Raw genomic sequence first — 14,298 nt, forward strand, 5'->3', positions numbered from 1 at the left:
CCATTTGCACAACAGCAGTGAAATTGATTGTCAATCAGTGTTGCTTCCTAAGTGGACAGTTTGATTTCATAGAAGTTTGATTTACTTGGAGTTATATTGTGTTGTTTAAATGTTCCCTTTACTTTTTTGAGCAGTGTATATATATATATATATATATGCTTCCCATAGGTAAAATTGTCAGGCAGCATGAGATAAATGTTCACTCTTATGCTGATGGTACTCAGCTTTACTTATCCATAAATCCTGATGAGCCCCCAGTTAGATAGACTACAAGCATGTCTTGAAGACATAAAAACTTGGATGACTTCAACTTCAATTCAAAAATACTTTATTAATCCCAAAGGGAAATTAAAAATTGTCTGCTTCTAAACTCAGACAAGACAGAAGTTGTCATCTTTGGACCAGAATCTTTGAAAAATAAACTGCTTAGTCAATCAATTAATGTGGACAGCATTGAATTGACCTCTGCTAATAAAGTAAAAAACTTTGGTGTTATTTTTGACCAGGACATGTCATTTAAATCCTATATTAAACAGGTTTCTAGGATTTCTTCTTTCACCTCCGGAATTGCCAAAATTAGAAATATCCTATCCAGGAGTGACGCTGAAAAACTAGTCCATGAATTTGTTACTTCAAGGCTGGACTATTGTAATTCTTTACTATCAGGATGTCCACAAAATGCAGTTAAAAGCCTTCAGCTGATTCACAATGCTGGAGCAAGAGTTCTGATGAAAATTAGAAAAAAAAGATAATATTTCTCCTAATTTTAGCTTTCCGTCATTGGCTCCCTGTTAAATCCAGAATAGAAATTTTAATTCTCCTTCTCACATATAAAGCTCTTAATGATCTAGCTCCATCATACATTAGAGATCTGATTGTTCCATATATTCCTAACAGAGCACTTTGTTCTCAGACTGCAGGTTTAATGGTGGTTCCTAGAGTCTCTAGAAGTAGAATGGGAGGCAGATCATTTAGTTATCAGGCTCCTCTCCTGTGGAACCAGCTCCCAGTTTTAGTCCGTGAGGCAGACACCCTGTCTACTTTTAAGGCTAGGCTTAAAACTTTCCTTTTTGATAAAGCTTATAGTTAGAGTGACTTAGGTTATCCTGATCTATCTCTGTAGTTATGCTGCTATAGGCTTAGGCTGCTGGAGGACATAATGACCGCTTTCACTCTCTATACTACATTCTCATACTACTCTCCAATTTTGCATTATTTGCTGTTATTTCAGCTTTTAACTCTCTGTTCTCTCATTGTTTTTTCTCTTTCTAGAAGCTACATCTGGCCTGGCTCTGTCTTTAGCTGTGGCACCTTCCTGGAGGGGGACATCAGCCAAGCTGCTGCTGCCAACACTTTCATGCTCACCTTTTGCAGATGATACTTGTGGCCCTATCTTTCAGTGTTTAACCCTGTCTCTCCTAGACATAGCTGCTGGCTGAGCTTCTACTGTGACTAACTGTATGTGCTCTCTTTCATACTCTAGACTTGAAAACTGGCTCAGAGTTCATCTGCTTAACTGTCTTTCTCTCCTAGATGAAGCCCCTAAAGGAGCTACAACCATTAATGTTTCGGTTTTCTTTGCTATAGAAAGTACTACTGGATTAGTGCTTCGGTGTGATTTGTGTGTCTCTGCTCTGTTCTCTCTAACCCCCAGTCGGTCGTGGCAGATGGCCGCTCACACTGAGCCTGGTCCTGCTGGAGGTTTCTTCCTGTTAAAAGGGGAGTTTTCTTTCCACTGTCGCTACATGCATGCTCAGTATGAGGGATTGCTGCAAAGTCAATGCAAGCGACTGTCCACTGTCGCTACATGCTCATCCAAGAAGAGTGAATGCTGCAACTCACTGACTCGAAGCAATCAGCTGGGTTTCTTTAGATAGAAAACGTTTGAACTAATTTGAATAATAAACTGAATCTGACTGCACTGTTTGATATTTAGGATTAATTTGAACGTATGTGCCTATTTTGAAATGTGTATGATTCAATTGAATTGACTTTGTAAACTGCCTTGAGATGACGTGTTGTTAATTTGTCGCTATGTAAATAAAACTAAATTGAATTGAATTGAAAAGGTGAATCTACATGGAAAGCAGCAGCTTTGAGAGGACTGTCAAGCAAAATCTGTTCTAGAATTTGGGCGAGCTTCAAAAGGAGTTAGTAGAGGCTGGAGTCAATGCATCAAGAGCCACTATGCACAGTTTTATGTCAATTTCTACTCTAGGAACTCTCAAAACTCGCTCCTATTTGTCAGATTTCCCTGGAGGGCCAAGCCACTTGTCATTAGCAAACTACCCATAGCTCCCTCTCTGTGGAACCAACCCACCCACCTCCTGGGTTTTTCATTTCAACACCACCATCTGAGCACAGACTCACCCAAGCTTCTCTCCTCCAACCTCACCTCTTTCCCCCTGGACCTGAAACACGCCCTGCTGTAACAGTTTTAATTGTGACAGAGTTGTTTACCATGCAAGAAAAGTGGCTTGATTGATTTAAAGGGAGGGGTGAGTAAAGAAAAATGAAAGTGTGAAGAAGGATGGATGATTGGTTTTAGAATTAAGTCATGTATTATTCCAAAAAAATTAAAACACATTTCATGTTCAGCCCAGGATATGCAGCTGAGTGGGGGGTATATTGGTATCGACTCATTATCAAATGAAATAAATTGTAGCAAGACTGGGAATGACTTTTACTTTTGTTCCTCTACATCACAGTTTAAATCAAATATTTAAATATTTAGGTGCTGGAATTTGTCCAGTGAGTGTGCATGAATTCCACAATGCCTCATATTTGTTTTTTAGTTGACGGTGTATAAAGTAATGCTATTTACCATTGCATTCCTTTCCTAGCATAAAAAACCTTTTTAATTAAGGGACAGGTATGAAGAATTGTTAGAGGTTAGGAAAATAAAATTATTTTTGTAAAACCAAACTCTTAATGAACTAATCAGGCTCCAGCTGCTTCATCCACTTAAACAATAGCTTGACTAAAGGTTGCTATAGGTAGTATTTTTTTTTTCCTTGAACCTACTGGTAGCATTTCTCGTGTGGGCTTTCACCGTAGGGTCCAAAACATGCCAGTTTAAGTGCAATTGCACCAACTGTAAATAATAAACAGTAATAAACAGATTACACAAGAACAGCTGACGTAGTTAAACAAGAATAACATTTCAAGGAGTTCAGTTCAGTATTCTACATGAAATCGTATTTTTAAGGACCATTGTAGTCTCATGAGGATTCTACCTACTTAACAGAATTTTACATTAAAGCACACATTTATGAATCAGGTTTGGTCTCAGACCTGTCAGGGGTTTTTAATTAGTGTACAAAACTCATTTGCAGTGAGGGTTAAACTATTTTGGGTGCAAGTGTTTATTACATTCCCTGATGTTGGGCAGGTCTTCGTCTTGCTGGACTGTTGCTGTGATCTGGGGACACAGATCTTCTTCACCCATAGCAACAGCAGAGTCCAGGATATAAAAACAGTCAAACCTCACCAATACAGCATTATTCTCAGATTGTTTCACAGCGGTTATAGTTTAAAAGCTAAGTACTGTCACTCCAGATTTCATGGATGTGTGTAACTGTGAGGAGGAACAAGAATTTTCTGAGGAATTCTTTAAATCTATAATGTGTCTGATATTCTATGTAATATGTGACTTTTTGAACTGAATTACTCACATAAAAGAACTTTTTCATATTATAATTTACTGATATAGTTTTCTGAGAAACCAGCAGGTCAGAACACTGAACTGCTGGTTTCACTGCTGGCTGTAATTAAATCTAGTTGTGCATTTGCATTTAGAGCAGATAGCTATGGTTGTGTCACAGGTGGTGGCTCAGGTGGAAAGTCATTGTGGTCTTATTGTGGAAAGTAACCCCATGAACCCCACCTCTGCCTCCAAAACCATCTTTGATCTTGTGGAGAAACTGCAGTCCATCTGCCAGGAAGCACCATAACCTGTTTTAAGTGATTTTAATCATGTCTCTAAAAAATACATTGAAAAATATTTATTAGTATGTGTTATGACCAACAAGACCAGACAAGACAATAAATCCTTGTTGCAGACCAGTGAAAGATGCTTACAAAGCTGTCCCACCCCCTTCTTTGGCCTCCGGTGTGACCATAACTGCGTGCATCTGCACACAGACTGTTCTGAGCAGAGAAAAACCGAAGGCCTTGAATATAAAAGTCTGGACACACATGTGAAGATGATTTGGATTCATTGGTGGATGTGACATGTTCTAATGTTGTTTTTTGCAGGGATATGTTTAGTCCATGCAAGCGTGTTTAACACCATCTGAACAGCAGGTCATTTGCTTTTAATCAAGAAATAGTCTGTGAGCCGCATTCAGCTAGGAAATAAATAAAACTTGAAATTTATAGGAGCAAAACAAACATACAAATCTCAGTTGAAGAAGAAAATTGCCACAAACAAACTTGGTTTGGTTTGGGACCTCCACTTATGTCTTCTATAGTTTTAAGTCTGAATCTAACCTGGCAAATGCTTTTAATTCTTTTGGTTGTCGTTTTGATATTTGTGATTTTAGCAAGGAAATCCAGAAACTGGTCCATTAATTTAAGGACAGACACAGCACTTTAAAATCAACCCTCACTATGTAACTAAATGTTTTAATACTGTAAAAGTGAACAAAAGCTACGGACCAGATAATGTATGTAGCTGCGTAGTGAAATATTGTTTCAATGACTTTAGTGTTTCAATATATTTATAAGTCTCTACATCCAGCTGTCCTCAACACCTGGAAACATGATTTTGTTGTACCAGTCCCTAAATCCATTTATTCTAATATTGCTGGGAATTTCAAACCAGTAATATTTGAAAGTTTAATAACATGCGATTTTAACGCAGACTGAGCATTTTTTTTAGATCTTATTTAGTTTGCTTATGACTCTGTGCTTTCACCTGCATTTTTTATTCAACATACAAACCCACGTTAGAGCCGTTCTAACGACAGATTCATCATCAGACACGCTGGGGATTCTGTCATTTAGTCTGCTCTTGGAAAATGAAAACAACCATGGCCCAGTGATCAATGACTTTCTAAAATGGTTTGAGGAGCCTTATCTTCATCTTAATTCTGGCGAAAGTGAAAATATGATTGATTTGAGGAGAAAACTGCACAAGTACAAAGTTACTTTTATCAGAGCTCAGGCCATTGAAAGTGTGCATTCTAACAAATACCTTGAAACTATTTTAGATGATAAATTGAATTTTGCAGCCAGCTGTGAGAGAGTGTGCAATAAGTCACATCAGCGCCTCTTCTGCTTGAGGAAACTCTGCTATTTTAATATTGACCAAACCATATTGCTCCTTTTTATATTGCTTTTATTTAGTCAGTTTTATCCTATTCCTTGGTGTCATGGCTTGGTCACACAACTCTGAAAGAGAGGAGTTCCCTTCAGCAAATTGTGAAAATGTCGCCTAGACTGATGGGAGAGCCCCAACAATTAGTCACATCCCTGTACAGCAAGCAGGTACTGCGGATAGCCACTTCTGGTTTAAATGATGACATTCATCCCCTTCACAGAGAGTTTCAGCTTCTTCCCTCTGGAAGAAGATTCCCAAATTCCAAAATATAGGAAAATATAGACTGTTACTGAACTGAACAAGCTGAAATGATACTGCCACTCTCAACAGATTTTAATTGATTCAACAATAAGTCTACATTATTTTGGTGTTATTGTTTTTTTTTTTAAGATTTTATCACTCGCACGTTTATTTATCCTATTTTTAAGTCTTGCTCTCTTCTTCTGTGTCCTGATTCGATTTGTGGAGCCTGGAGCGCTTTGAGCACTATCATACTTATTTGAATGGTTTTGGTTGTGTGAAAATGTTTGTATGAATGTTTTAAACCCTTGCAAAACAAATCTACCTATGGGTATCAATAAAGTAACTGTCAAGTGTGAACACATGTGCTTGATGTGAGCAGGGTGTTAGTTTGGAAAGGATTGGCTGGACCTCTGTGTTTTGCTCGTTGAGTGAGTTCATGAAGCAGCAAGTAGGACTACAGGTCCTTCTCAAAATATTAGCATATTGTGATAAAGTTCATTATTTTCCATAATGTCATGATGAAAATTTAACATTCATATATTTTAGATTCATTGCACACTAACTGAAATATTTCAGGTCTTTTATTGTCTTAATACGGATGATTTTGGCATACAGCTCATGAAAACCCAAAATTCCTATCTCACAAAATTAGCATATCATTAAAAGGGTCTCTAAACGAGCTATGAACCTAATCATCTGAATCAACAAGTTAACTCTAAACACCTGCAAAAGATTCATGAGGCCTTTAAAACTCCCAGCCTGGTTCATCACTCAAAACCCCAATCATGGGTAAGACTGCCGACCTGACTGCTGTCCAGAAGGCCACTATTGACACCCTCAAGCAAGAGGGTAAGACACAGAAAGAAATTTCTGAACGAATAGGCGGTTCCCAGAGTGCTGTATCAAGGCACCTCAGTGGGAAGTCTGTGGGAAGGAAAAAGTGTGGCAGAAAACGCTGCACAACGAGAAGAGGTGGCCGGACCCTGAGGAAGATTGTGGAGAAGGGCCGATTCCAGACCTTGGGGGACCTGCGGAAGCAGTGGACTGAGTCTGGAGTAGAAACATCCAGAGCCACGGTGCACAGGCGTGTGCAGGAAATGGGCTACAGGTGCCGCATTCCCCAGTCCTGGGCTACAGAGAAGCAGCACTGGACTGTTGCTCAGTGGTCCAAAGTACTTTTTTCGGATGAAAGCAAATTCTGCATGTCATTCGGAAATCAAGGTGCCAGAGTCTGGAGGAAGACTGGGGAGAAGGAAATGCCAAAATGCCAGAAGTCCAGTGTCAAGTACCCACAGTCAGTGATGGTCTGGGGTGCCGTGTCAGCTGCTGGTGTTGGTCCACTGTGTTTTATCAAGGGCAGGGTCAATGCAGCTAGCTATCAGGAGATTTTGGAGCACTTCATGCTTCCATCTGCTGAAAAGCTTTATGGAGATGAAGATTTCATTTTTCAGCACGACCTGGCACCTGCTCACAGTGCCAAAACCACTGGTAAATGGTTTACTGACCATGGTATCACTGTGCTCAATTGGCCTGCCAACTCTCCTGACCTGAACCCCATAGAGAATCTGTGGGATATTGTGAAGAGAACGTTGAGAGACTCAAGACCCAACACTCTGGATGAGCTAAAGGCCGCTATCGAAGCATCCTGGGCCTCCATAAGACCTCAGCAGTGCCACAGGCTGATTGCCTCCATGCCACGCCGCATTGAAGCAGTCATTTCTGCAAAAGGATTCCCGACCAAGTATTGAGTGCATAACTGTACATGATTATTTGAAGGTTGATGTTTTTTGTATTAAAAACACTTTTCTTTTATTGGTCGGATGAAATATGCTAATTTTGTGAGATAGGAATTTTGGGTTTTCATGAGCTGTTTGCCACAATCATCCGTATTAAGACAATAAAAGACCTGAAATATTTCAGTTAGTGTGCAATGAATCTAAAATATATGAATGTTAAATTTTCATCATTACATTATGGAAAATAATGAACTTTATCACAATATGCTAATATTTTGAGAAGGACCTGTATATGTGCTGCTGCCATTCAGAGAAAAAAAAAATCAACAAAGTTTGTTTGAGATTATGGCTTCTCGTTGTGTGTCACCATACTGAGAGGAAGTTTTCCCTCAGGCTTTTTTTTTTCTGCACTGAATGCACCGCTTTTGCCAAGTCCCATCCAGTCTTTCACTAAAACTTGTGCCTGAATGCCCCCTGCTGGTTATCTTCTCACAATATCTTCACACAATAAATATCTTAACTTAATATGAAATTTAAAAAAGAATAAAAGGAGCTGTGTGTAGAGCCATTTATTTCAACATTCATCAGATTCAAGCAAGCTGCTTTCCTTCTCTAGATCTAATCTGTGTGAGCAACCATCCCTCTCGGTAATGCTGTGACGGCCTAGTTGTTTTTTGGACAAGATGTGATAGAGCTAGGGGAGAGTCACCAAAAATGAATAACAGAAAAACAGGAAAACCTCGACGATGCTGTCTTCTAGTTAATGTATAAAACAATAAGTTCTGTTATTTAACAAAACATTTACGTCAAAGGTTTGGCAACGAGAGAGGGAATTAATCAAATTTACAGGTATGATCAGTAGTCAGATGCAAAATCACCAAATCAGAAATCTGGACTCAACAATGTAGCATGTGGTTGGAGAAATGGGTGAGTTTAAATTCAGGTAGAAATAGGTGCAGGCATCCATTGTTCTCAGGTCAATATGAGCTGCAGGGCAACCAGTTCAGATTGTGACATAATTAAATAAACTGCTCCTACATTTGAAATTTACACTACACAGAAAAAGACACACATAGTATTTTTCTCTCTGTCTGAAATTGCATCAGGCTGAACTTCTCCTGTTTTAGGTCAGTTAAAATGACCAAAATCTGTTCTATTTGCTAGATGTCAGAATAATGAGCAACTGTGCCCAAATGTAACTTCCTGGTAGACGACACAATATATTCATTTAGTATTTCCACATAATGTTCTTTCATCATGATGCCATGTATTTTATGAAGAGTGTCAGTCTCTTTCTTGTGCAAAACAGCCACAGAACATGATGCTGCCACCCCCATATTTCACATCTGGCAGTTAGGATAGGGCTCTTAGGTTTGCAAGCTCCCATTTTTTCTCTAAATATTACAATCGTCATTATGGTCAAACAGTTTACACTTAGTTTCATCAGACCACAGGTCATGCCTTCATACTTGAAGGTCTTTGTCCTTGAATGCATTTACAAATGATAATTAGAGTTTTAATGTTGCTTTTGGAGTAACGGCTTTTTCCTGTTCTAAGAGGCCCTTCAGCTAATGTTGGTACAGAACTTCTCCTCACAAGGTCTTTTGCTTCTGTTCTGCTGTTGATGCGGTTCTTCTCCAAAAAATTATATTATTACTATTAGAGCATTTAGTAAATAGAAACAAACAAAAAAAAGTTTAGTCCGAAAGTTAGACTGTGAGAAAAAGAGATTGTGTTTTTGTTACACGGTGCATTTAAACATCTGGTTTCAAGTTTACGTAAAAAAAAAAACAGGATTGCTTTTCTCTTGTCCATGAAGGATATCAACTAACTAGCCTTTCCTTTAGATGTAGGAGATCACTAAGCATTTGGGATGGAGCAGCACCTAAATTTGTCGAGAGAGAGAACTCCCCGTAAATGCTCCCTGGCCCATGCAAGACTATGATGCCTGTGTCTGGTGGTGGGGTCAGGTTCCCTTGCAGGTCGTCTAGCACTCAGACCACGCTGATGTAAATGGTTGCAAATAGTCTGACGTGACACTTGGGTGCCACTCACCTCCCTTAAATGTGCCTGGAGTGGCATTCATCATCCGGTTCTGCAGATCACTGTTTACAATGAAGTGGTCATCAGTGTGGGAAGTGGCCAAAGGACGTCCACTTCTATGCTTTTCTGTGACTCTTCCACTCTCTCAGTATCTCTGCTGCAACCTGCTGATGACACTCTGTGACACTCTAAGCTCAGTGGACATAACTGAACGGTCTCAATTTAACCCAGCATTGCAAATCATGTATGATCCATTTTCATTAAATGTCAGGTTATATATGTAAAAATTCATTAATGATGCCATATGAATCAAGTTGATTTAAAAGAAAGTAAAAAAGAAATGAAACAGTACCTCTCCTCATTAAACTATTCTGTCCCTTATGAGCAAGTGACAATCTGTCCACTGAGCATATTACAAAATACAGGAATTATTTCCTCTTCCATTTAATTCTCCACAATGACAGGGAGGGAGACAGACATACTGCTGAGGAGGGTGCAAGGAGAAGTATCAGACCCGATAAATAGCTTCACCCTGTCAGATGTGCACAGAGATAAAATAGGAAATGGAGAAGTAACAGGGAGTATGTATTTGTGTGTAGGAGAGATTAAGTCAGAGTTGTATGGGAGGTTTCACTGTGTGACAACACATCTTCGAGTGAACATGCTGTCAGCAAGGAAAGGCATGAAGGAGAATACAACCAATCTTACTCTAACCTCTCAGACCACAAATGCTCATCCACACACTTCACCTTTGTTGGCAGCTCCCGGATAGAGTCAAGCCTTAAGCTGTCAGCTCCATGACCCTTATCTGACACCTTTGAACAATAAGTAATTTATGGGCAGAAAACAGGCAAATCTTCATTTTTTGGTGGTATGATGCATAAGCTTGCTTTCTTTTTCTGTAACCTCTATATTCTTCTCCACTTTTGCCACTGGATTGCCTTCATAGAAAGGAACTGTGCATATCTGCGCAGAACCTCTCGCAATAAATGTATCTTCTGTGGTTTATAAAAGACCTCAAGTCAATAGTATTCAATGATCAATTTGTTTGGGAGGAGGATCCATGTTAATGGAGGTAAAAGTTTGGGGTGTAACGGTACATCTTAAACACAAGATCATTCACAGTATTAATTAAAGGTAAGTAAAAGCACAAATTGTAAAAACTAAAATATAAATAAAAATATGAAAATTTTGTACTCAATTATAGTGACACGTGCACATTTAATTAATTATTTTCCACTTCTGCATTATTGTCATCATTTGTAATAGTTCCTGGAGATCCAGTCCACATGTATAGACCACAAACTGTTTTATTTTTTTAATCTCAGTTGTTCTCACTGAAAATTCCTGAGCAGAAAATCTCTATACTGCTAAATATCCATGTTGGTTTGGACAGAGCCTTAGAGAAGCCGCATACAGGGGTTGGACAATGAAACTGAAACACCTGGTTTTAGACCACAATAATTTATTAGTATGGTGTAGGGCCTCCTTTTGCGGCCAATACAGCATCAATTCGTCTTGGGAATGACATATGCAAGTCCTGCACAGTGGTCAGAGGGATTTTAAGCCATTCTTCTTGCAGGATAGTGGCCAGGTCACTACGTGATACTGGTGGAGGAAAACGTTTCCTGACTCGCTCCTCCAAAACACCCCAAAGTGGCTCAATAATATTTAGATCTGTTGACTGTGCAGGCCATGGGAGATGTTCAACTTCACTTTCATGTTCATCAAACCAATCTTTCACCAGTCTTGCTGTGTGTATTGGTGCATTGTCATCCTGATACACAACACAGCCTTCAGGATACAATGTTTGAACCATTGGATGCACATGGTCCTCAAGAATGGTTCGGTAGTCCTTGGCAGTGATGCGCCCATCTAGCACAAGTATTGGGCCAAGGGAATGCCATGATATGGCAGCCCAAACCATCACTGATCCACCCCCATGCTTCACTCTGGGCATGCAACAGTCTGGGTGGTACGCTTCTTTGGGGCTTCTCCACACCGTAACTCTCCCGGATGTGGGGAAAACAGTAAAGGTAGACTCATCAGAGAACAATACATGTTTCACATTGTCCACAGCCCAAGATTTGCACTCCTTGCACCATTGAAACCGACGTTTGGCATTGGCATGAGTGACCAAAGGTTTGGCTATAGCAGCCAGGCCGTGTATATTGACCCTGTGGAGCTCCTGACAGACAGTTCTGGTGGAAACAGGGTTGAGGTGCACATTTAATTCTGCCGTAATTTGGACAGCCGTGGTTTTTATGTTTTTTGGATACAATCCGGGTTAGCACCCAAACATCCCTTTCAGACAGCTTCCTCTTGCGTCCACAGTTAATCCTGTTGGATGTGGTTCGTCCTTCTTGGTGGTATGCTGACATTACCCTGGATACCATGGCTCTTGATACATCACAAAGACTTGCTGTCTTGGTCACAGATGCGCCAGCAAGACGTGCACCAACAATTTGTCCTCTTTTGAACTCTGGTATGTCACCCATAATGTTGTGTGCATTTCAATATTTTGAGCAAAACTGTGCTCTTACCCTGCTAATTGAACCTTCACACTCTGCTCTTACTGGTGCAATGTGCAATCAATGAAGACTGGCTACCAGGCTGGTCCAATTTAGCCATGAAACCTCCCACACTAAAATGACAGGTGTTTCAGTTTCATTGTCCAACCCCTGTATATATACACATATTCACATATATACATACACACACACATACACACACAGAGAACATATATATAATAATGGAAATAGAAAATATATTTTTAAATGTACATATATACACAATTGACTTTACAATAGAATATAATGTGAGATCAGTCCCAGTATGTATGGTTTTGTTCTGAAACTCTAACTGTCAAGTTTTCATCAAAGAAACAGCCCAGGGGAAGAAACTCTCTGTGGCAGTTTTAGCAGGCAGCGCTCTGTAAGACCAACCTGAAGGTAAAAGCCAGTTTGTGTGCAGGGTGTGCAGATTTTAGCAGCTCTTTTCCTGACCTTAGACCTGTATAAGTCCTGGATATAGGGAAGGTCAGCTCTGATTATTCTCTCTGCGGACCTGATTGTTCGTTGCAGTCTGGACCTGTCCTGTTTTGTGGATGAGCCAAATCATACTGAGATGGATGAAGACAGGACAGACCTATGGCAGTGTAGAAGATGACCAGGAGCTCCTGTGGAAGGTTGTACTTCTTGAGTTGCCTCAGGAAGTACGGTCTCTGCTGGGCCTTCTTCCGATCATTGTCTGCATGTGAAGACCATCTCAGGTTTCGAGAAATAGTGGTTCCTAGGAAACAGTGGTCCACAGTAGATACAGTGTTGTTGAGGATGGTGAGGGGAGTGTATGGGGGTGGTGTTCTTCGAAAGTCCACCATCATTTCTACAATCTTGACTGGGTTAAGTTCCAGGTGGTTCTGACCACACCAGTGTGCCAGGTGATCCAGAGAATCCAATCTCAATCAGAGCTGCAGATCATTCCAACACCATGGACCAAAATAGGAGAGACTCATCTGTCCTGTCTCTGTGCCCACAAAGGGCAACTTAAACCGCAACCAACTTCTGGCTCTGAGACTGTGTGTGTACTGGAGTACAGTAAACTTAGAGTAGATATACAGCCCCAATTAATGTTCAAAAGGATAAACCATATTAGTTTTATTTTGCAAGTATTCACTGATTTTAAATTTGATTTGTGCAACACGTTACAAAAAAGCTGGAACAGGGGCAACAAAAGGCTGGGAAAGTTGAGGAATGCTCAAAAAACACCTGTTTGGAATATTCCACAGGTGAACATTTTAATAGGAAACAGCTAAGTGTCATGATTGGGTTTAAATGTAGCATCCGAGAAAGGTTCAGTTGTTCATAAGCAAGGATGGGGTGAGGTTCACCACTTTGGGAACAACTGGGTGAACACTAAGTCCAAAGGTTTAGGAACTTTTCTGTAGAATGGCAAGGAATTTAGGTATTTTATCATCTACAGTCCATACAATCATCAAATGATTCGACCCCTCAGGAGGCTCTGAATAAAAACCAACATCATTCTCTAATGGATATTACCACATAAGCTCAGAAATACTTCAGAAAACCATTGTCAGTGAACACAGTTTGTCGCAACATCTACAAGTGCAAGTTAAAACTACACTGCAAAGCAGAAGCCATTTATTAACAACACCCAGAAGTGATGCCAACTTCTCTGGGATGGACTGACCCAAAGTGGAAAAGAATGCTGTGGTCTGACAGGTCCACATTTCAAATTACTTTTGGAAATAACGAACATCGTGTCCTCTGGGCCAAAGAGGAAAAGGACTGTTATCAGAGCAAAGTTTAAAAGCCAGCATCTGTGATGCTATGGGTGTGTTTTAGTGCCCATGGCATGGATAACTTGCACATCCATGAAGGCACCATTAATGCTGAAAGGTACACTGCTTTTGGAGCAACATATGCTGCCATCCAAGCAACGTCTTTTTCAGGGTCATCCCTGCTTATTTCAGAAAGACAATGCCAAGCCACATTCACAGACAAGACACAGTGGTGTCTTTGGAGAAGCTTTCAGCTGAAGTTCTTTCTCTGAATAGAATTCAACCTGAGCACAGGTGAACAGGATTACCTTATAGATTTGCCTGCTGAGATAGAGCAATGACAGGGATGGGTGGGCTTGATTCGTTGTAGAGTGCACTCCAGTTGCATGGAGATGGTAAAACATTCAAACCTGTCAGATTTGTTGGATTAACTTGGCAATTGTATATGCAAAACTATCACAAAATGCTAACAATCATGGGGAACTTGTATGCATTCTATATTGGTGGCAGCCATATTGGATGCTAAACCAGGCAACAAGCTCCAAATTTCTCAGTCGGAAATTCAATTTCAGACAATGTTTTTGGTTTATTTTCGATGTGTATGGAATATAAATTTAGACACAGATAAATTGAAGATAAATAAAGGCTGCTCA

This window comes from Girardinichthys multiradiatus, chromosome 14 (assembly GCF_021462225.1).
Source record: "Girardinichthys multiradiatus isolate DD_20200921_A chromosome 14, DD_fGirMul_XY1, whole genome shotgun sequence".
Classification (NCBI taxonomy): Eukaryota; Metazoa; Chordata; class Actinopteri; order Cyprinodontiformes; family Goodeidae; genus Girardinichthys; species Girardinichthys multiradiatus.